Source organism: Saccostrea echinata, unplaced genomic scaffold (assembly GCF_033153115.1).
Source record: "Saccostrea echinata isolate AGI-Se365-2 ecotype Australia unplaced genomic scaffold, CSIRO_AGI_Sech_v1 ptg000072l, whole genome shotgun sequence".
Classification (NCBI taxonomy): domain Eukaryota; kingdom Metazoa; phylum Mollusca; class Bivalvia; order Ostreida; family Ostreidae; genus Saccostrea; species Saccostrea echinata.
The window spans coordinates 1,370,735-1,389,657 of NW_026889821.1; the positions used below are offsets into that span (position 1 = coordinate 1,370,735).

General features: G+C 33.0%; 1 long non-coding RNA gene across 2 annotated transcripts; it reads right to left on the reverse strand.

Annotated features, from left to right (window-relative positions):
- Positions 1-990: 990 nt before the first annotated feature.
- LOC133176222 (uncharacterized) lies at positions 991-14,653 on the reverse strand. Of its 2 annotated transcripts, XR_009719410.1 has the most exons (7): positions 14,573-14,653; positions 13,417-13,611; positions 10,340-10,471; positions 6,412-6,485; positions 6,043-6,252; positions 4,690-4,768; positions 991-1,782 (listed from the first exon to the last, which is right to left on the reverse strand). It is a non-coding gene; the product is annotated as an uncharacterized LOC133176222 (long non-coding RNA). The 2 variants fall into 2 exon arrangements; XR_009719411.1 differs by lacking the exons at positions 13,417-13,611; positions 14,573-14,653 and adding an exon at positions 10,782-10,915.
- Positions 14,654-18,923: the final 4,270 nt, after the last annotated feature.

Here is an 18,923-nt window from a genome sequence, read left to right on the forward strand (position 1 = left end):
ACTGCGAAAAAAATTCGTTATGTATGGTACGGACAGACGCACAGATAAAAAGGAAGTTGGCATCAAATTCATACAAAAATGAATCCCACCATATGACATGCCTCAGCAATGAGTGTGCTAAAATTTCAAGCAATAAGTAGTGCTTAGAAAACTGCGACGAAAATGTGTTATGTGTGGTATGGACAGACACATGGATAAACAGGAAGTTGACATCAGATTTGTATGAAAATGATTCCCACCAAGCCTAAACAAAGAGTATGCTAAAATTTCAAGCATCTGCAATGAGTAGTTGCTGAGAAAACTGTGACCAAAAATTTGTTATGGACAGTCAGACAGACAGTCACACACAGCTAGACAGACAAGGGTAAAACAGTATCTTTTGGAGCAAGAATATAATAATACATTCCCAACACATGAGTCACCATACTACATGTACAACACACATAACAAATAACAAAATTACCACACATAATAAGCTACACTACTAACACACATGTCGAGTCACTACACTACTAACACACATGTCGAGTCACTACACTACTAACACACATGTCGAGTCACTACACTAATAAAATATACATTACAAAAAAAATTATTAAAACACACAATGAGCTATACCAGTAACACACATCAAATTAAAATATACTTTCCCAACACATGAGTTGCCGTACTACATATACAACAACCATAACAAATAACAAAAATACCACATATAATAAGCTACACTTCAAACACACATGTCGAGTCACTACACTACTAACACACATGTCATGTCACTACACACTAACATACTTGTGGAGTCACTACAATACTAATATATACACTACAAATAACTATATTAAAACACACACAATGAGTTATACAAGTAACACACATAAAATTATACATTCCCAACACATGAGTCACCATACTACATGTACAACTCACATAACAAATAACAAAATTACCACACATAATAAGCTACACTATTAACACACATGTCGAGTCACTACACTACTAACACACATGTCGAGTCACTTTACTACTAATATATACATTACAAATAACCATTTTAAATCACTCGATGAGGCATATCAGTAACATACATAAAATTATACATTCCTAACACATGAGTCACCATACTACATACGTACACAAAATAACCACACATCATAAGCTACACTCATAACACACATGTCGAGTCACTACACTACTTACACACATTTCGAGTCACTACACTACTAATATATATTACAAAAAACAATATTTACACACATTATGAGTTATACCAGTAACACACATAAAATTATACATTAATTCCCAACACATGAGTCACCATACTATATGTACTATCATACATGTAAAACAAATAACAAAATTACCACACATAATGAGCTATACTACTAACACACATTTCAAGTCACTACACTACCATTCATATAATGTTATATATAAATGAGGTCATATAAGGAGTCAATACATTTACAATAGAGTCAACATGCTCCTAAAACACACTTATATTAGGTCGTTATAGCACTTGTCACATGTGTTAGCACATGAATCACTATTATGACAAAAGAATTCTTTAGATGTACATGTAGTTGTTATTTAATCTTTGTCTAGCTGTTATGATATTTTAACAGCAAATTTTATACTCTTTCCTGCAAATTCAAAGATTGTTCTGCTTTCTGGAGGGGCATTCAAACACTTCAATTGACCATGTTTAAGTCATACTGACTTATTCCACTCCACATTGGCACTCTATGGCTGTTTTTCTTTTGTCCACACATCTTACAAATGGAACTGAAATACATAATTATATAATAGAACCATTAAAGCTTTTACATAAAAATGAAATAAAAATATATCAGTGATCAAGTTTCCAATCTTAATTAAGACACAACACTTCTTTAAAAGCAAAAGGACAAGAATAAATTTTAAAATTAAAATTCCTAAAACAGCTAGTTAACATTTTGTGTATTTGATTTGTATTAAATGATTATCCTTTAGAACTTGTTAGCCTTTTGAATTACTGTAAATGTATAATATTTAGCGTGTACGATATTTGGCAGAAGTTGATTATTGAGCAAGTTAGCGGAGATTTGATTTAGAGCATTTGTTAATGTTCTTCTTTATGTGTATTTGTGCAAGACATTTAGCGTTGTACTTGAATCAGTGGACATTGCTTTCTGACAAAGGCACTAAAAAGAATACACAGCGAAAAGTATATTCACAACTTAACAAACACTTTCTGAAATTTTGGGTTATCCTTTTCTTTTGTCCTTGCCTTTGGTTTCCTATCAGTTTAAAGTGCCAAACTTTAATCTCATCTTGTTCTATAATTTACATATCAAAAGGCTGGAATCTTTATAGTTAGGACTATATAAGTACTCACAACAGAATACATGCATCTAGACAAATAAGGATTTTTTCAAAATGAAAACATGTATCCAAGCAAGTCACTTATAAGAATATTATAAATGAAAACATTCAACAAGCTACACAATTTAGATTCATTTAGCTTTTCCTGTATATTTATCTGTCTCTCATTAGTAACATATATTAATAAATGGAGTAAAATGAAAGACCTAATTTTAATTACACTAAAAGTCTACCAAGTAACAGTAATATGTAATAATTAGTTTTACATGTTTCATAATGTGCATAAGGAGATGGGTGAACAAGGCATGCAAAAAGCCTATAGCTTCAAATGTATAAAAGTCATATTCAAATACTGAGTTTAGTATTTAGAGTAAAGTTCTTCTTATTGAAAGGTATAACATTATATTACAAACAAAACTTTTCTGTGGAAAATTCTTTAAGCAAAAATCATTCTATGATAAAAAAAAAAAAAAAGTGGTATTCTAGGGGTTGAAAACCAAGCAATGAAATTAAATCCTGAATATCAGTTTTTTTTCTAAGAGACTAACATGCTAACCACTAAACTACATACATGTAGCTCATGACAAAAATGGGCATTTACATATGTAAATCACGTTTAAAAATGTGGCTCTTGACTAAATGGATTTCAAATATATTTCTGAAAGATATGCAGGGTTTGACACTAAGGCACGTCCGACTGACCCAGTCTAGTAAATGCATGGTCCGTCATGTTAAATGTTCAATAACTTGCCCGACTGGTTGTGTGGATGAAATAAATGTTAACTCTCATTTCAGTCTTTCAAATAAATGCTCTGACTAAAAACTTTTTAAAGAAATTTTCTTAATTTTCAGATTGCAAACACAGCCATTGCTCTGAAAAAGAAAACTTTCCTGCATGACACAATTGCTTTTTTTCTTAGACCGGCTGTAATAGACAAGTCACAATCGAAACCTCAGCTTTGTTCAGTATCATTTGGTATAAATATTCATTGAATATTACAGTTTTTAATTTATTTACATGTATATTTACGGTAATAATTTTATTTAAGTTCCTTGAATTAATGTTCTTTAAAGCTTATAACATTCGCATGTTCACTCATTGGGCTGCTACCTATGGGCTCAACAGTCTGTCAAAATGTATACATGAACACATGCGAGAGATACACTGTAGTATGGTTTCAAAACTTTTTTCCCATTATAATAGGAGGTTATAAATAGAAAATTTTCAAGTTTGGTCAGGGCTAGTGAATTTATGGTCAGAGCTAGTAAAAATTATGGGAAGTAGCACGACTGATCTAGTACTCATAAAAGTTAATGTCAAACCATGATATGAATGTTGTTGTGACTAGTGGTGTTCCAATCATCGATTATAATCGAAAATCAGTCAATTGCTGGCATAATCCAAGCACTCGATTACAATTTTTTTATTCTGATTAATCGGGTTATTTATTTTATTTTAAAAGCGTAATAGTTTTTAAGCCAAATATTCCAGCCGCAACTTTTCTATTAACTTATATGCATATCGTAATGGCACAGACAAAGAGACATTGTATTCATACCCAGGTAACAACGCTCATTCCTGGGTATGGACGTACTTTGGATTCTACAAAATGAGCGTAGAACCAGCTTGACTAGATAGAACATTCTGTCGTTAAAATGATATTGTCCTAAGGACTAGGGGTTGTTCCGAGACACAGTTATTCCAACTACAGCTGGACCACCACAGAAAGTAGTTATTCAACCATTCTTACCATTTAATAAACTAAAATTGACAGACTTTGTAAATGTCCGATTATAATTGATAATTAGTTAGTTACAGTAGCCTGATCATCGATTATGAAATTCTTACCAATTCCCATCACTAGTTGTGACATAAAAGTCTATTTTTAGAAGAGTTGGTCATTTCACCATGTTTTTGTCAAACGAAATAGGAAAAGTTTTAAATATGCTTCGAGTATAATCTTACCAAAATATGGAGTGAAGACCTACTCATATTTAAAAAGTATGATATAGGAGGAAAAAATGACCATTTTCGCCCTCTTTTGGTGTGTATCTGCTATTTCATAGATCAATAATATTAATCGTTATAAGATTGTAGCAAATTGCAAAGATTTTACATAAGGTATACAATAATGTTACATGAAGTATCAAAGAAAATTTTGACATGATTAAGATTTAACTTTTTACATCTTTTTTTGTCACACAATAGGCATTTACTTGCCTTGTTTGCCCATCATCTTTATCAGTAGATAAGGTTTATGATTCAGACGGCATCTGATAATGCAGCCATAAAATGTAAAATGATAGAAATAACTGCACTATGCTCACTTTTTTCCTCCCAGAGCTCTTCTTTTCATCTTCAATTTCTTCCTCTTCATTTCCTCAACTTTTTCTTCTATTGCAAGTTCTGTAAAAAAAAAAATCCAATTCGATAAACTACTAAACTGACAAAAACTCAATTTGTCAAGTTTCGGATTTTACCAGATTCATGAAAAATCTTGGCATACTGAACCTTTTTAGTGATTTATCTGAGAAAAGAGTGGTTAGTAACTTATTCATTTTCATGTACCTGCTTGACTTCGACAGAAACGTTTTGGTACTAGAATGTGAAATACATACTTTTGTTATTACCTAAAATATTTCCATGACCTCAAATTCACCTATATTTCTTGCTGCTATTAAAGCCTGGTCAAGAAATAACGTTTCCCCTATAACAGGCATCAATTAACAAGGTTATGATTCAAAGTTTCAAAGTGTGCAGCTTGATTCACACAAAAGAAAAAAAAAACATGACTGAACAGATTTACAAGTACTTGCAAAGACTAGAAATGTGTCTTGATCGACATTTTCAGCCTAAGGTAAAGTCAGGGCATAGTCATGTAACATGTAACATTTTTCATGATGAATTACCTATATACAGTCCAATCTCATTATCTTAAACTAGATGACACAAAGTAAAAAAAAATAAAGATGTTCCTGGGTTCCAGTAAAGAGTACTCAAATACCACTTAATCATACAGTGAAACCTGTGTAATCCGACATGCACTGGGAGACAAATTTTTTGTCGGAATAGATAGGGTGTCGTATTGATCAGTGTAAAAAAACATAGAAAAAAGTAAAATGGGAATGAAATTTAACCTTGGAATTTACAGTGTGACGGATTGCACAGGTGTCAGATTAGACAGTTTTCACTGTACAATCATATAATTATGGAGATAACGAAGCTCAAGAGTCCATAGAAAAAATACAAATCAGGAGCAAACACGGACCACTAAAAACATCAGAGGTGGGATCAGGTGCAATATAGGAGTAAACATCCTCTGCCAATCATTCACATTTGATGTGTGCTCCTTGTCATGATCGGGAAAACGGAAAAGTCTGTAGACAATTCAATGTGTAAACAGACAATTCAATGTGTAAATAATGGCCAAACAATTAGTATTAAAAACATCAGTCCGCATTCGACTTACATGTAATGAAAGATTGTTTTTGCTGACAAGGTCATTGTATCGACCATAGCTAATTACACACATGCAAGTCACTACATCCAGTCAAAGTTGATGTTTTGATATTTTTTCTCAAAATATTTATGAAAGAATAAGATAAGTACATGGTAATTTTGTTGACTTGAAGAAATACATTGATGGGGAAGGGGGGGGGGGGTATTGTGATAATAATTACCTAGTCCTTTTTCATTCTGCCTTTTTCTTTATTTCTTTCCCTTTCTCTTCCGTTCCACCCTCTGGCTCATTATCTTCCATCACTTCATCCCTCTCAGAAATGGTTTCCAGTACAGATAAAGTGGTTGATGAATGACTTACTCAAAATTATGGACCCATGATATAGATGTTGTAATAATGTTACATGACACACACTGCAAGTCACTGTGCCCTGTAAAAATTGTTACCTTCTTCATTTATATTTAAGGATCAAGAACTAAATAAGAATTCATTCTTAAGTTTTACAAAAAAACTATATAAATCAGGATTTGAGAGGGCTTTGTAAAAATAATGTGAGATACATAATGTAATAACCTTGCTTTTTCTTCACCTTGTCCTCCTTGTTCTTCAGCTTTTTCTCCACTTCCTCATCTTCCTTCATTAAATCTTCCCTAGTAGCTGCTTCTAGTAGAAATAAATACCAATAAAATAAATTAAAAAAATCTTGACTCAAGAAACAGTAATGGTTACACATATTATAAAAAAAGAACATTCTTAGAATATTTGTGAAGAACTAAATAAGTATTTTAGCTAATTAAAGTAAAAGACATTCCTATCAAATAGAAAACAAGAAGTCTGTGATCGAGCCAATGCTCACTAGTAATTATAATTCCCACACTGATTTGAATTTGGTACGGACAAGCACAGGGGTAAACAGGAAGTTGACGTCAAATTCATACAAAAATGAATCCCACCATATGGCATGCCTAAACAATTTAAAAGTGTGCTAAACTTTCAAGCATCATCCTTAACAGTTGTTGAGAAAACTGTGATGGAAATTTAGTACGGACAGATGGACGGATGAACAGGAAGTTAACATGGGATTCCTACAAAAATACATCCTACCATATGGCATGCCTAAACAGAGAGCGTGCTAAAATATTAAGCACCTTCGATGAGTAGTTGCTGAGAAAAGTGCAACAGAAATTTGGGAAGAACATGGATATAATAAATATGACTAATTTAAATCATGTTTCTGTCATTCCATGTAAACTTTGATCCTCTTCTGTGGCCCTACCCTACCCCTAGGGTCCATGAATTGAACAAACTTGAATCTACACTACTGGTATTTCAGGAAGCTTTCAAATACATGCAAGTTTCTCAATTAATGCAAAATTGGTTATTTTCACTGGTTTAAATTTTCATGATTTGAGGGGATTTAATTTGTGGTTGAAAAAAAAAAAAAAACATATGACACCATATCATAAAATTTCGATATTTGGTTTCACTACAATGTATACTAGTAGCTTAACACTGGAGGGTTTTTTTTTTTATTTTGCCTACCATGAAATGAGACCTTGATTTTTAAGGTTTCATTTAAAACACATGCATCTTTCACTAAGTATAGAGTCACAGCTTAGTAACCGAACAATCTCATTACCTATTTCAAACATCTTGGATTGACGAGGTGCTAGGAACAAGAATTGAACAGGGACCTATTAATTATAATGCGAGTACCGACAACAACTACCGTCTAGGCTACTGTGATTTGTCAGTTTCAGGAATTAAGATAAGGGATATCAATAATGAACACTTAAGTAATTATTGCAAAATATAAAGTCTAAACATTTCGGAAAGACTATGAATTTTAAATTAATTCTACTGATTTAGTTAAAATTTTTTGTTAGAGACTGATAAAGGAGACTTAAATTTTCAATTCAACTTTCCAGCATCATGTTTTATACAGTGTAAGCATGGCCTGACTAAATATATGCCTGAGATATTTTAATGTCAGGGTTCAACACTAATGTTAGTCCGTTAGTCTGATCAGACTAATACATTTTCATTTGGACTAATAAAATCTGTCGCTAGTAAGTCCCAACAGACCAATAAAAATTTCTGGAAAACAAAATGAATAAATTACGATTTTCAACAACATTTACTAGAAAACCCTGCATGTATTTTTAGCTTTCTAGCATCTTAGCAGGTAGTAAGGTAATTCTGAGTCAAGTTGGCACTTAATTTTACGACTGACTGATGTGAAATTAAACATTTTAGTGATTATGATTTAGTCCTGTACAAACAATTAAGGTGGATTCCGCCCAGAATTTCGTTGGACACCAAGGGTATTCCACTGAATCCACAAATTCCAGGCTCTCAGAGATTCCGCCTAAATTTAACAGATTCCAGTCATCAAATTTTAGGCTGAATTTAGTTCAGTGGGAAAATAGCTGGAAATTATAAAAAGAAATATTTTGGACAGTTTAAATGGAATCTATATTCAGGCGGAATCCTGTTATTTCAATTCTAGGTGGAATTTCAATTCCATGCAGGCAGAATGTCAATTTCCAGGCGGAACTAATTACATTTTCGCCTCAAATTTCCAGCTAGTCTCCGCTTGGTTAACGCTTGGTTTCTGCTTATATTGCTTTAACATTTATAGTAAGTTTTACGCCTGGAATTTTACTGAGAATTCTGTCTTGATTATGCCTTTTTCCAGGTGGAACATTTTGTACAGGGTATGATACATAAAGATGTCAAATGTTTTGAGTATAATGAACGAGATCAGGAATATGTTCATACTTCCTGCATGATCACGAGATTTTAAACAAGAGGCCCAGGGGCCACATCGCTCACCTGAGCACTATGGCTAGGAAAAAGCAGAATTCAGTTCAGTCTTGAAAGGTTGAAAAGTTTAAATAAAAAAGTGGTTCGGGGGGGGGGGGGTCATGAATTGAACAAATTTGAATCTACATTATCTGAGGATGCTTCCATTTAAATATGACCAAACATGACTTTGCTGTTCTTGAGTAGAAGATTTTTAAAGATTTAACCTATGTATTCCTATGTAAAACTTTGATCGCCCATTGTGGCCCCACCCGACCCCCGTGGGTCATGATTTGAACAAACTTGAATCTACACTACCTGAGGATGCTTCCATGTAAATATGACCAATCATGGCTTTGCTGTTCTTGAGAAGAAGATTTTTAAAGATTTTTCCTATATTCCAATGTAAAACTTTGATCGCCAATTGTGGCCTCACCCGACCCCCAGGGGTCATGATTTGAACAAACTTGAATCTACACTACCTGAGGATGCTTCCATGTAAATATGACCAATCATGGCTTTGCTGTTCTTGAGAAGAAGATTTTTTAAAGATTTTTCCTATATATTCCTATGAAAAACTTTGATCGCCCATTGTGGCCCCACCCGACCCCCGGGGGTCATGATTTGAACAAACTTGAATCTACACTACCTGAGGATGCTCCCACATAAGTTTCATATTTTCAAGCACAGTGGTTCTTGAGAAGAAGATTTTTTAATGATGCCATTAATTTTTCACAAATTCTTAATTATCTCCCCTTGGAAGAAGACGTGGCCCTTCATTTGAACAAACTTGAATCCCCTTTACCCAAGGATACTTTGTGCCAAGTTTGGTTGAAATTGGCCCAGTGGTTCTTGAGAAGAAGATGAAAATGTGAAAAGTTTACAACAACAACGACAATGACAACAACAACGACAGACAACGGACAAATTCTGATCAGAAAAGCTCACTTGAGCCTTTGGCTCAGGTGAGCTAAAAATCTTTGGAATAAAACACTTCATGTACTTTCAAAAAACTATAAAAAGTACATTGTAATCAGTCTTCGACAAATCCCGGGAGTCCGAAGCCCGGGACCTGGTAAAATTGGAAGGGGGCATGTGGAAATTGCATACTTACAAGCCCAAAGGGCATGTGAATTCTGAGGCCTAAGCCTCCGTATTATCAAATTAAGTAATACCAATAACATTAAATGTACTTAAAAGTCTGATTTTTCATCTGAAGTGGAGCACCAAATAAAATTTTAACGATAGTTTATTCTACCACGATTTCCAGGGAACTCTTTTGCAAAAGAAACACAAAAAGTGTACAGGTTGAAAACAATATTAATGGCTAGACAATAGATCAATAGAAATGGATTTCGGATCATTTCCTTGCCATGAAAAGGCAAATAAGAATAAAATTACTTGATAAAATTCTGGGCATGTGAATATTTGTTCGGGCTAGCGTAATAAGTGGTTAAACCTGCCCGAAGGGCATGCACTGAAAAAAAGATTTGGCAAAGACTGCATTGTAATGTTTATTTTTAGATAAATCGTTACAAAACACTGATCTTTCCTTTTTTGATGGACTCATGTGAAGTAGTAAAAGAAGGACATGTTTGTTGAAACACCCTGTATTAAAGGGATTTCAACGCTTATGTACATGATGTATTTGTTTAATCATTCATCCCACCCCAAAACAAAAAAAAGAAGCTTTTTAAAACAATTCTACTTACGCATTAGAAGTACTGCCATCTTTTTTCTCCTGGTGAAGGTTCAAAATATAATTAAATGGGTTTGTGTTCACTGGCCAATAGTTTTAAACACCATCTGCAGGAACCTTGAAGTTTTCCTGTATCACCATGAACCTAAATAAATCGATGTTATACTTCAGTATCACAAAACATCCATCCTAAAACATTCACAGACAGACATTAAACACATACAAACGTTCCACGTTCCATTTATGTTCATTATTTGAAAATAATCATAAATTGTGAATTTGCTTCATCTTGCACTGATTTAAGTCCCAACATTGTTTAGTTAAATAAATAATACAGTTAAAAAGCATGTTTTACTGACCATGCTGACAAATAATACATTAGACAAAATTAATACATGTATCGATCATGCTATCAATAAAATATGAAAAATGTTAGTGTGCATGTTCACACACACTTGAATAAGTTGACTGACTGCTTCCAAAGAATGTACATGTCCTCATTCATGTAATCCTGTTCCATGATAATAGTTTTCATTTATACCCCTTCATAAAATGACACATGCATGTCACTTACATACTGCAAGACCCTGCCGGCCTGTACATTGAGTACACTACTTTCACTTTGAACTTGACTGAATACCGATTCCGACCTCGTTTGTGAATTTTTGTGTACATATTGAATCCTTATGTAAAAATATATTCAACTTAGCTTTGAATTAATAAACAATATAAATTGACACATTAATTGAATTTATTCGCTACATACATGTAACTGTAAACAACAGGAGGTATGAGAATTAGCTGTATGTTCATAAGGGGGGGGGGGGGGGTTACTCCCATATGAAACTGTCTGGGTGGTTTAAACACAGGCACAAATTTAGCTTCCATAAACCTGTAACAGACTAGCATTTCTCCTCCTATATATGTAAAATATGTATAGAAAGCCATGCGAAAAAGTGGTCAAGGCAAGAACAGGCATGGGATAATGACTGAAATATAACATAACACAGTTTTACAAATAAACCCTTCACAGAAAGTTGTGCTAGGTTCCCTACATGAACTCATGGATTCTGAAAAACCTGTACCAGAAACCTGTGCCATTTTCCATATCTGGAGACCCTGATTTGGGAAACCGACCATGTCAAAAAATAACCAAATATGGAGTCATGAGATCTGCATGTGCCTTAATTAATTCATCTAGATCTGGGTTAGGATCTTGGAGAATCCCCTGATGTTGCTGTAGATGCCAAATAGAGACTGAATACAAACTTTACAATGCTTTACATTATTAATTTGATTAGTTTTAGAATTTTTAAAGTTTGAAATTAATACATGTATGAGAGTGCCACATTCATTTTTATAGAACTTATCTACACTATCATTTTAACAATTTATAGTAGTTTCTTATTAAGAATCAAATGATTCAATGCACAATTCTATAGTAATTTAACTTAATTAGGCCAAATGAAAAAAATTATGTGTTTCTGGTGACATATGCTAAAAAAAATTAGGCTAGGTAAGTAGGGAATAACTTTTTTTTTTACTTTACTGTTAATTTTGTTTACTTGATTGTTTGTTGTTTAATTCCCTTTCGAGAAATTTTCACTCATATGGAGATGCCACTACTTGTCGGTGGAGGGCTGCAAATTAATAGACCTATACTCCGCTCTCAGTGAGGGATCTTTTTCATGCCAGCACCTACTGCGACATAGGACCTCTGTTTATATGGTCTCATCCGAAGGACCGGTCTTCACGTCCCACAGTGGGATTCGAACCTGCAATCTAAGGATCAACTCCTTACTTCGCGACTCTAGAGCAAACACTCTAACCACTGCGTCACACAAGCAACACTTTTTATTTTGAAAGCATCAATTAATTATTCTGTACATTGTTTTTCTATCATATACATGTACATAAACATACATGTATATGAATAAACAAACAAACATATATATATATATATATATATATATATATATATATATATATATATATATATATATATATATATATATATATATATATATATATATATATATATATATATATATATATATATATATATATATATAAAGTAGGAGTACTCTTTAAGAATCTTGGATAAACAGGTTTTTACAGTGTACGAGACATGCATTTTATGGACTGCACTACGAGAAAACTTTACTATGAACAAAAGTATGATTCAAAATCTCGATTTGGAATAAAAAATAGTAGAGTCGGTGGGTAAAATTAGGTCAGCTGGGTTATGGGAAATACATGTTGTTGTTTTTTTCAGCCTAAGTTTGTTCAATTTGAATTTAATAAAATCATAACTTTCTTTATCATGTGATGACACAAAATGAAATGAGATTGTTAACTTAGGTTAAATCATCATTGATCAACAAAGACTATTTCAATGTCTGTCAGCTTGCATTGAAACATCCAAGGATAAAGATTTCAAATGGCTTCTATATTAGACTTACTTACTTAGACTTTTAGTTCAAAAGTGACAAAATCATTCAAGTTGACCTAAGTACAATTCCAAGTGATATACATGTATATTAGTTATGTATCTTTTATAAATTAAGAAAGACACAAGCTATATTAGCTCAGGATCATGAATCCTTCTAATCTGATTTGCACAAAGGAAGTTATGATCATGCTATGTAAAAAGCCGTGAGATTAAAAATACATGTATATAGTTTGAACCAAATCTGCCTCATTCAAATTTTGTAAGTTAGAAACTGTCTTCTTGGGACAAGTATTCCTTGCCTACACATTGGTTTCTGTGCACAAGAACACCTTGCTTTCAACCTCAGATTCTTTGTCCATATCTTGGGTCTGTGGAGCCCGTACATCTTTTCTAAATTTCATATATGGGTTCCGTGCCTTAACTGTGTCTATATACACTATGTCTATTTCACCTCAAAATTTTGGAAGGACACTATATTGCGACTCGATTTGTTTTAAAATATGCACATTAAGCAAAATAAAAGTTGTGTATTTCATAGATTTCAACAATTGGAAATGATAATATTATTAAATTACAAACTTCAACTCAGCCTGAAAGTACAATTTTTTAACAAGTAGAATTTCTCTTAGCATGCTTACCAATAGACGTACTCAATATATATGGGGTATACAGTCCACCAATACATTTCCCATAGGCGACAATGTTAACCTTTTCTCACACTGTTTTAAATCCTTGCTTTACATTTAAGGACGGAACAACTCTCAAATAACATCTCAAGGTGGAATGTCAGATTGTTTTCCGGCCAAATGCACACATTCGCAAAAAATAAACATCTGAAAATGAAAGTAATTAAAACAATAAAAGTAGAGCATTAACATTTCCAAAATCTAGGGTGTGCACATATCAAACTATACAATTCCTTTCCTTTAAAGTCGCCCGTGTGGCGCAGTGGTTAGAGCGTCTGCTCTAGAGTCGCGGAGTAAGGAGTTGATTCTTACAGTCGCGGGTTCGAATCCCACTGTGGGACGTGGAGACCGGTCCTTCGGATGAGACCGTATAAACCGAGATCCCATGTCGCAGTAGGTGCTGGCACAAAAAAGATCCCTCACTGCTCAATGGCCATAAATGCCGAGTATAGGACAAAATTTGCAGCTCTCCACCGGCAAGTGGTGGCGTCTCCATATGAGTGAAAAATTCTCGAGAGGGACGTTAAACAACATACAAACAAAACAAACCTTTCCTTTAAAAGATATAATGTCGAAATCTTTCCAATGAACAGAGCCAAGGGAAAATTGAATGCACACTTTGGTGCTAATATGGTTGATTTAATGACCATTTTAAATTTTTTTTACTTCAGTGCAATTATCCTGATTATGGTGCATGGCACAAGCCTTCAGCATATGCCAGCGAGTATGTTAATCTTTCTGTACGTCGATGCAAGTTTTTTAAGCTTTGTACATGCTGTAGTGTGGCAAAGCCTTAATTTGAAGAGGTGTGGAGTAACCTTTACATCTTTTGTGTGTGTATGTGAATTTACAAGAGTCTCACTTAGCCTATCTTCTTTTACGTGTTGGTATCACAGCTGTATCACGTATCACGCTCACAAACACCACAGTGAAAGGTTTAAAATATATGCACAACCAAACCTTTGTGAAATATCTGCACTTGACTGATATCACATGCATGACTTAATAATTTTATACGTGACTCGAATGACCTCTGATTTGTTTATCATGTAAATATTTTGAACTTGTCATTTACACCTTTATATAACGTTTCTTACTCTATACTTACCATGAGGGGTATTAACATACTAAAATAAATCACAGAATGACATCGAAGGTATAATCCAATAAGTATTTCTATGTTATTAGGTTCACAATCAAGCAGCACGCCACAACAGTTACGATTAAGTAGTAATTCGTTCCGGTGATGACTCGGAATGAAATTTTACACAGAAAAAAAATGTTTATTACTTGAGTAAATTTGAGTAGAATAGGTTAATCAGACAATTTTTTTTACTAGAAATAAACATGGCAAATGGAGAGGGGGGAGGGGGGAGGCATTAACAATGTTCAAATAGATATTTCTATATATAGTCCCTGATTAGACTAAGTGTAAAATTTATGCAGTTCTTTATATATACGATGGACAATGTTTAGCAATTCATGCACCGATCCAGTCCAGTCCACTCATATTTTTTTATTTTTATTTTTTCATTTTTTATTTATTTATTATTATTATTATTTTTTTTTTGAGTTTTCAAATTGTAGTTTTTCTCGGGGGGGGGGGGGGGGGGGGATGGACAAGTTTGCGTTTTTTAAAATTTATCTATTTATTTTTTAAGTTTTGGGTAAATTTCTCAGTTGGATTTTTTTTTTTGGGGGGGGGGGCATGGACCCCCCCCCCCCCGGAAGAATTCCTGGATCATCTCCTTCTGAGGAAACAATAGTGAACATGAATCACTAACTCTAATGAATAAATAAGGTAAAGTCTTGGAAACCACATTTTACAATTACCGTAATCACACCTCATCAAGTCTAGAGACTGTAATTATTTCTCTTACACGGACAGGTAAGCAACTAATGAGTAAAGTTTTCAATCTGAATACATGTACAAAAACTTGCAGATTTTCATATTTTGATTAGTTTACCAGCTTTAAGGACACATACAAGAAGAACTGAGCATACTTTATTTTTGGATGAAAGAGAACTCTGGTCTTGTCTACATTAGCCGTAGTATTTTAAAAATGCATTTCCCCTTCCGATCAAAACAGTTTATCATACACGTACCTCCATTATAAAGATATCTAATCTTTCTAAATTCTTTTTATACAATACATGTGCAGGTGTTCCATTGTGACATACATCAGGGACATTGTATTAGAAAATATTTAAATGAATTTGTTCATTTGAAATTCTGTAAAATCAGTCGAGAAACATTTAAAATCGAAAAGTGTGATTCTTATATAGTGAGAACGTACTGTTAAATACTTTTGTAATCATACATATTTGAAGCAGTTTTTTTTAAATAAAGAATAAATTACAAATGAAGTGCATGTCTTGGACAAAGATAAATAAGATAAATAATTTCTAACTTCATAAAATAATTTATTTAACTTCTGAACTGAAGATGTGTTGATGGCAATATATGTGACTATAAAGGATAGAGATAATTTCAGTTCAGTTCATAACTAGAACAAAGAACCAGATACGTTTGATATATTACATGAAGTATAATTTTTTATATAAGTTGAACATAATTAATTGATACGAGTGCATGAAATAGAAACATGTCAACATTATGAATAATTCGAGAAAATTCGAACTTAGACTCGATGACGACTGCAAATTATGCTTAACAAATGGATTTGGCCATGTAGTGGATTTAAAGTTATATGGAAATATATTTAAATAATTCTTTAACCTTAAAGTTTTATTTTGTGGATTATAACTAAGGGATTTGAACATAAATTTTTCAAGGGTATATAAACAACGAAATCTAAATACTCTATGTTTATCGAGTGATTGATTAATATCTTTGTATATGGAAACGATGTGATGTTTTGTAATTAACGCTTTAATTCACGGTAAAATCAACAGAAAATTAACTTACCTGATGAGATCATTTGTTGCTTTGTAGAAAAATCGAGATCATTACATACCGGAAGTCGGCCATAGTATTAGTCTGCATTGCGCATGCGCTAGAATCAAAACCGAGTAAAGTGTGTAAGGGCCATTTTTTGATCATAAGTCGGTGTGTGAAAATACGGGTGTAAACCGTCAAATGACACCAACTTTTTTTCTCGATTTTTTGGGCATAAATAATCGAGAACTACCCATTTTTCGTAAAACGGCAACTCACTACAGTGATTACTGTAGTGACTTGGAAAACTGTAGTGAGTTGATTGATGTGTCAATAAGTACCTGAGCTGAGTTGAAGGTGTTTACAAACGCACACACACACACACACACACACACACACACACACACACACATATATATATATATATATATATATATATATATATATATATATATATATATATATATATATATATATATATATATATATATATATATATATATATGACATATGGCTTTAGGAGACCAAGGGGGATATATTTTCTGGCTTAGGGAGACCACTGGATTAAGGCGACCTTTTTCGGTCTCCCTATTATTTTGACCTCATCAGTATTGCAAATGTCTTTTTATAGATAAATAAACAGTCTGCCATTAAATATTATTAATCTTTAACTCTGTTATTTAACATTCAAAAGTTGTCTAATTTCTATCATCTTCCCTAAAAAAGAAAAGAATTTATAACCTACGTATAATTTCAAAGGATAATTTTTCTGCATTTTGGAGACCATGAAAAACATGCAATTAAACAAAAAATCTAGCATATATATTTTTTCCGCTTTTGATTTGTTCAAATGAGTGTTTCTTTAACTTAGTTTTCCATGTTTTATGTTAAAAACCTAAAAAGGAAAAATATTGTAAATTTATGAACCATGTTTTGAATTCTTAGCAAGTGCTTTCCGTCATTTGTTCCGAATGCCATCGGAATGCCCCTTCAGTTTTCAAAAAATGACCTCTGAACACCATGGATGTTGAGAAATTTGGGTAAGTAACTAAAATGATACAGTAATAAGTTGTAATTAAGAATACGCAAGACAAACATTCGTTGTTGGTGTTTTTTTTTTTTTTTTTGCCTTTTAATTTAGCTTTCAAGAGAAAAAGTATGATTTTAAATAATCGTTAGACTATAGTTCGGTATATAAAATCCTGAAGGAAATTCGAAATAAAGTTAAATGATAGGCCCCTATATTTTTTAATTCTTTTATGCAAGTCCACAAACAAATTAAATATTTAAAAATTAGGCCGAACGTAGAAAAAAAAATAGTCTCGCAAGTTGACGCAGCTATTTCGAGCTTAAAATTTAAATTAAACTTTCTGTAAACATCATGCAGGACATGATCATCATGATATAGTATAAATGAAACAGACCCTGTAAAAAAGAAAACAGCTGTAATTTAATAATTGTTTATTAATATAATGTGATCCTCTGCTAATAGAATATATATATGCTGTAAAAAAAAAATCTGAATCAGGGTGAAGCAGATTTGATACAATACATGGCTGAAGGAACGGGGGGGGGGGGGGCACGCCCCCTGTATTTTTGCTGAAATTTAGGTATACTATAGAAAACATTGCTCCTTTATGCTTGGGCCCCCTCAATAATAACCTCTGATGATCTATTTTTCTTTTGCTTTTGGGCCCCCTCAATAATAACCTCTGATAATGTATTTTTCTTTTGCTTATTAAAAAATTTTTGGTTTGTAGCCTCCCCCAACCTGAAACTGAAAAATGTTGTTTGGTTGTGCTCACCCCCCCCCCCCCCAAACCCCCTCCAACTAAATTACGTACGGGCCTATTCTCCATCCCTGAGGTTTTCTTTCACCAAAGAATGATTAATTGGTAACAGTTCAGATATATATATAGCAATATTTACGGAAGGGAATATTCTCGTTTAATTATGAAGATGTGACAGTAACTCAGTCAAAGCCACAGTGAGTGTAACATTTATTTAATATTATTGTTAATGTTTACAAATAGTGAACTACTGATACTCTGAATACTCTGAAATTTTAATGGATATATAGAAAATATACAAGTACAACCATTTATTGTAAATCACATACATGAAAAGCTTCTTTTTTTCAAGCAATTGGAAATTCTTCACTTTTTCATGAAATTATTTTATTTCGTATGTATGATAATTTATTTCGTATTTTAATTCAGTCAACAAATCACTGTTGCAGCCTAGTTCCCTTCATTATTTTCAGCAGTTCAGTGACAGAGATAAAATGATCATTTGAGGTTTATACCCCCCCCCCCCCCGTTCCCCACCAAATGAAACTGAAAAATGTTTGGTTTTGGTCCCCTTCAACTGAAATTGATTCCTACTTACCATGCTTACAGGCTTAGCTATGAAGATGTGACAGGGAGTGTAATAACAATAATTGTTCAGACGGATACATAAGCTGATATACGTATCAAATTTTAATGGATAGATCTAGATAGAAATTAATATACAATTACAACCATTTATTATAAACCACATAAAGATAATTTTTCAAGCA